Source organism: Molothrus aeneus, chromosome 7 (genome assembly GCF_037042795.1).
Source record: "Molothrus aeneus isolate 106 chromosome 7, BPBGC_Maene_1.0, whole genome shotgun sequence".
Taxonomy (NCBI): domain Eukaryota; kingdom Metazoa; phylum Chordata; class Aves; order Passeriformes; family Icteridae; genus Molothrus; species Molothrus aeneus.
The window spans coordinates 3530116-3536294 of NC_089652.1; positions in this window are offsets into that span (position 1 = coordinate 3530116).

The window sequence follows — 6179 nt, forward strand, 5'->3', positions numbered from 1 at the left end:
TTCTGTTTGGGCAGGAGTGGCAGGGGGTGGTTTGGGCTTAATCCCTGTCCCAGCACAGGAAGGACACTTCAGAGCAGGTCACCAATATGATTGAGGGATGGAGCACCTCTGCTGTGAGGAAAGGCTGGGACAATTGGGATCCTTTGTTCTGGGGAAGAAGAGGATTGGGGATGACCTAATTGTGGCCTTCCAGTGCTAAGGAGCTGACAAGAAAGGTGGAGACTCTTTACAAGGGCCAGGAGTGACAGGACAATGGGAGATGGGGTCAAAGTGAAAGAGAGCAGGGTTAGATTGGACATTGGGAAAAAATTCTTCCCTGTGAGGGTGGTGATGCCCTGGCACAGGCTGCCCACGGAAGCTGTGGCTGCCCCTGGATCCCTGGAAGTGTCCAAGGCCAGGTTGGATGCAAGCTGGAATAGTGGAAGATGTCCCTGCCAATAGCAAGGGGTTAGAACTGGATGATCTTTAAGGTCCCTTCCAACCCAAACCATTCTGTGATTCTGCATCTAAGAAGGGTCATTCTGGCTGTGTGCTGAAGGGGTGTCTGGATTTGGATGTGATTGATATCTCCTGGTTTGGGGATGGCTTTGCAGGGAAATCAGACAGTCTGCCTCCCCAGAGGTTTAGTTTTGCTTTATAGAGCTTAATTTTAATTGGTTTTGGTGATGTTTAAAGGATATTCAAATATCCTGTGCTCTGCTCATGTCCCATCATTTATTCAATAGGAATGAGGTCTCATTGGAGCTTTTTCCTGGTGTTTTAAAGCATTACAGAAGCTCATCCTGAGCCAAGAATGCAGTAACATCATATTGGAAATAATGGCAAGAGGTAAATGCTAGAATTACAAATACCACATTAAGGTTATTTCTAAATCATACTAGGGCCTACATCCAAGAAAGAAAAATCAGCCTTAATAAGCACTGTGCTCTGCTGTGTTAGTAAGGAGAAGTAAAAAGAGGTTGAAGCTGAATAGAGGCATACAAAAGGAATGGTGTTGCTGGTGTTAGGACAATACCCTAGATTCCCTTCTCTTTAGGCTGTAGGGAGCAAGTGATGCTTTTTAGCTTGGCTCTGAGTCTCTGTTTTCTATTGTTGGGGTTTTTTTCATGTAGCAGACCAAGAAGGGTGTAGATAAACAGGTCAGTTTGGCTGTTGGTTAGTTTGTTAGGCAAGGAAGCAAACACAGCAGGGTTCTGCAGCTGCCTGCCGCTGCCTGTGGGCCAGCAGAGGGTGGGCTGGGCCTGCCAGTGGACAAGGAAAACCCAGCCAAAAAGGAGGATTCCATTCAAAGTGCATTTCTGTGGCTGGCCTGGCTTGGGGCTTCAGAGGTGAAGCGTCATGAGTGGTGAGCATTACACCAGTGGTCTGATCTGGATCTGTCCTAGCCCAGGGAAGGTCTCTCAACATCACAAGGCTGCTTTGGAAAAACATGTTATTGTGGGCATCTGTGCCTGTGTGAACACAGTCCTCAGCTTTGAAATTCCCCATCGTGCCAAGCTTAACTTCCTTAACCAGGCCCTGCTTTCATTTACATCCCTCCCCACGCCTTTCCTCAACAACTAGCCTGTGCTGTGCTCTGTGGTGCCCTCCAACAAAGGCTGTGCTATTCAGCATGATGTAAGACAAACACACCTCGGTGCTGCTCAAAATCCTCTTTTCTTCCCTTGCCACAAGGGGAAGCAAGGAATTGTTCTGATATCTGTTATCTCCCTTGAGGATGCTGTTTGCCAGGCACTGGGCCTCAGTTTCTCCCATCTCCCAGAGACCACAATCTTGCAAGCACTTATCTATGCCCCTTACTGAGTATTATGGGATTGCTTACTGCTAAAGTCTCCTGGAGGCTTCACTGTCCTGTGTCAGATGCTGCACAACAGTAGAGGTGAGAGTGGGATTGAATCCAGGCTGCTTCTCAAGGGTTACTGCTGCATGCAGACTTTTGGTTTGTCTGCCTTTTGCTCTCAGGGTTCATGAGAACTTCAGGGTAAAATCTTCTTGGTGTATTCCAGGAGAAGAAGAGCTGCTAAGTATTGCTCTGCTGAGCCTTGTTCAAGAGCTGCATCACACAGCCTGTGCCTCTCGCTGTGGGTTAACTCTGGGGTAGCTCCAGCACTGAGCTGATGAACAGGCTGGCCAGGAGTGTTCCACAATAACAGAGAGGCTCAAGAGCCCTGATGCATTTGGAGTTTCTTTTTCAGCCCTTATCAGCTCGGAGCAGCTTTTGTTTCACTGTGCTCCTCGGAGGTCCCGGTTAAATCACATCCGTGCCGTGCCGGCTGTCGGCTGTCGTTGTAAATCCCTGCTCAGGGTCCCATGGAGCTGCTGAGGTGACAGGAGCCTTTAGCTGAAGTTCAGACACACCAAAGAGCTCTGCACATTCAGTTTGACCTGGGCTGTGAAGGGTACATCCCCTCTTCACTCACCAACACCAGTGGTTGCTTTTCCCAAACCTGTGATATCAATGCCTGATGCTTTTCCTGCAAAAGAACCATTTCATTTTCCTTGTAATAGAATAAATATTGCAGATTTCAGCCTGAGTTATTCTCCTAATGCTGTGGGTTTATGAATGAGACCCAAAGGTGCATAAACTGAAGGACGATTTATTTTCTGAACACTTCCATTCCTTTCCTCCCAGAGGCTGGTTCCTATCCAAGCATAGAAGGAAAAATAATACCAAAAAAAAAAAAGAAAAAAGAAATAGTTTCTCTTGTTGGCAACTCAGTGCCTACTCTATGATCTGAACCCCACATACAGGCTGTCAGGCTGTGGGCGAACAGGTCTGTTTGCAATTGCAAATATGGGGTTTGCAGCATAAAAAAAATCCCATCCACTTTGAGGTTCCTTGCCTTGTCAGGCTGTTTGTCTGAAAGGAAGAATTCCCAGAGGAAAGGAAAGAAGAGGAAATATTTTATTTGGGTGCTTTTGCCGTAGGTGCAAAGAAATAACTTTATCCACAAATAACAGGCTGCTTTACCTTTTCACAGCACCATGGAATCCCAGAATGGTTTGGGTTGGAAGGGACCTCAAACTCATCTCATTCCACCCCCTGCCCTGGGCAGGGACACCTTCCATTATCCCAGGCTGCTCCAAGCCCTGTCCAGCCTGGCCTTGGACACTTCCAGGGATGCAGCCACAGCTTCTGTGGGAAATTGAAATCACTGATTCATCGGTGTCTCCCTTGCCCCCAGCTCTTTGGACACCAGTGTTTGTGTCCCTGGGTGAGAGGGCTGCTGCCGGGAGAGCTGTCCTGCCGCGAGATCTGTCCTGCCGGGAGATCTGTCCTGCTTGATCCTGCCGGGATGCTGCCAAATGTGCAGGGAACCGGCTCCCACTAGAGCGCGCTAGGACAGTTAAAATGGAGCTGGTTTTCCGCTGGCATCGAGGTGGAACCATCGAAGATCCTATGTAAGGAACGGCACTTCTGGTTTTCAGCAGGGATTTTGGCCGAGTTCCCCATCTTTTGAGTACATTTCCCTGGATGAGTGTGCAGCAAAGCCAGCTGTGTAGCTGCCTTAGAGCACTGAGGTATGGGCTGGGACAAGTGCTGGCAAAAACCTGTTGGAAAGCCCTGGCCTGGACAGAGGGCAGGGAGAAGCTTTGTCCTCAAGGCTGTCTCGTGCCACAGTCCCTTTGTTTGCTGCTCTGTAAGGCAGAGGAAGTGGAAATCTGTGCAGTACTTGGACATGGACAGGAGACCACCTCGAAGTCCCCTTGTTCTGCTGTTGTCATTTGTGCATTTTGAAGCTACCCCTAACAAACTTGCCCATCTTCACAGGAGAATTTCCTGCCTCCACCCAGGCCCTTGGACCCCTGTCTGCTACCCTGGTTTGCTTCATGTTTACTTAATTAGCCAGCTGGAGCATAATTCCTTTCATGATCCACGGTCTAATACATAAAGATGACAGTGACATGAATCTTGGCTTAGGTTTCAATTTGCATGTTAATTCACTGTGGTTCCCCAGATAGCTGGAATTTGCTCCAACAGGATCTGGGAGATGATGAAATGGGCGGGTGTGCTCTCCTGGGACAGCCTGGAGCGATAGGTGACATAGTTTTACTGTCCACCAGGCACCATCTCTGCTAGATCTCCAGCAAAAAACAAAGCAAAAATCCTAAATGAGGAACTTTCTTAGTACAGAATCAAACAGAGTCATGGCTCTGGTAGTTGAGAAGCATCTGGAAAGCAGTGAAGCTGGATTAGGAAGGAACAGAGTGATTTTACGTAGCAACCCAGCCCCAGTCATCACTTATCTAGAGAAGAGGGAGACTCCAGGCAGGGAGAAAACAGTGATTTCCCTGAGTGGCAGACAAGCCTGTGTTGGCTGTGAAGGGTTTAGGCACAAACCCCATCACTCCATGGGACTCATCTTTCTGTGTGACATCCAGGAGCTGGCTTGCAGGGAAGGAAATGCTGCGAGCCTGTCCTCAGTTCCAGCACTCTGGGGCACCACAGGAGCCTGACAGCAAACACAGGCAGAGCTGCCATTTTCCTGAAATGCCTGAAAAAGCAGCACCTTGCCAAAAGTGGCACGAGCTCTCTGGGATAGACAGCCATAGGTGGTTATTTATCTGTTCCATTAGAGCTGACTGAGATCCAGGCCCTGGAGAGCCGGGATCCAGGATGAAAACAGGGCTTGCCGCAAGACCCTGTGAGCTGAATAGAAATCATGGCTAAACAGGAGGATGGGAAGAGAGACAGAGTTGTGGGAAGAGGCATGGGCAGCATCACACAGCAGGCAGTGCCACAGCCAGCGAGGCTTGGAGCAGTCTCTAGCTGGCAGATGGATTTAGTTGCAGCAAATCATCCATTTTCAGATTTTGCTGATTTTACACAGTCTAATTTTAATAACAGAAGCAAAGAGTGAGACATTTTTTCAGAAATCACTTGTTCCTTTCCTTTCCTTTGTTTTTCCTCCCAAGTAACTGCACCAGGTATTTGTATTTTGGCCTTAGAAACATGAATAACATTTTAATGAAGAATTGTGGGGACAAAAAATTGAAAAGAAATGTTGTCTCTTCTCTGTGTTCAAAACCCAATGGCTTTGGATTCTCCAGGAGTCTCTTGTGTTTTCTGAAAACTCTGTTATCTTGTATGTCCTGCATTCATAATCTGTTGTGCTTCCTTCTTTCTGTTCTGACCTTCCTAGCTCAGAGTCTCAAGTCACAACAGGACAAATTCTGGCTTTTCAAAATCATCTTCCTGATGCTTTATGGCTAGAAAAAGAAGCCTTAAATCAAGCCTTTTCATTTTTCACCTCAAACAAAGCCAAGTTTCTCAGCTTTTCATTAAAACCAAGTATCTGAAGTTGTTCAGGAGGCCTTAAAATGAACATTTCCACGTTCTAGAATAAACACTGTCATTTTCCAGATACTGCTTTTCAGGAAAGCAGGATTTAATCATGTAGCTTCTGTTCCATTAACTAGATTCCATTAATATTTTGAGCTAGCTTAGTACAGCTGTTTGGGAATTGGAAAATGCAAGGTTATGATAAGCCAGTGCAAATTCAGTGAGGGGTGTTGGTGTTTGCCTGCATGAAACAGTGTCTGGGGGAAAAGCCTGTTCACAGCTGAAATCTCTTGGTGCAAAGCCCTGGGCAGGACTGAGTTCCATCAATCCTGGGCACAGAGCACCCGTGTTCATGTGGCAAATCCACCTGGAAGCAGCAGGGAGCCTTCAGGATGGGGAGGACAAACACCACCCCTCATTAGGCAGAGCTGAGGCAGGTACTAATTATACTAATTAACCTGGAGCTGCAGTGGTGCTGCTCATGCCTCGTGTCCTGATGGTTCCTGACTCTCTTGGGGCAAGGGCAGGATCAGCCTTGTCTCTGCTTGTGGTGCAGCTTTTCTCCACCTTTTCCATGCATTTCAGGCATGGAAACTGTGTCCCTGTGCCCATCTGTGCTCAGTGGCTCTGGAGCCACTGGAGCTTTAATTGAGTGGAGCTGTTTTCCTGAGCTAAATTAGCAGACACATGGGGGTGACAATTTGGGTCCTGTATGAGTTTGGTGGTAAAAACTGAGCCTGGGACTCAGGCCAAGGCAGCAGGGCCAGAGGGAATTTAATGGGTCTTCCTGCAAAACACAGCTACACACTTTCAATTGACTTTCTTCAATTTGTCTAACTAATGTCTTCTCCAGCCCTGCTTTTTAATTTGTGATACTATCATCAATCACATAATT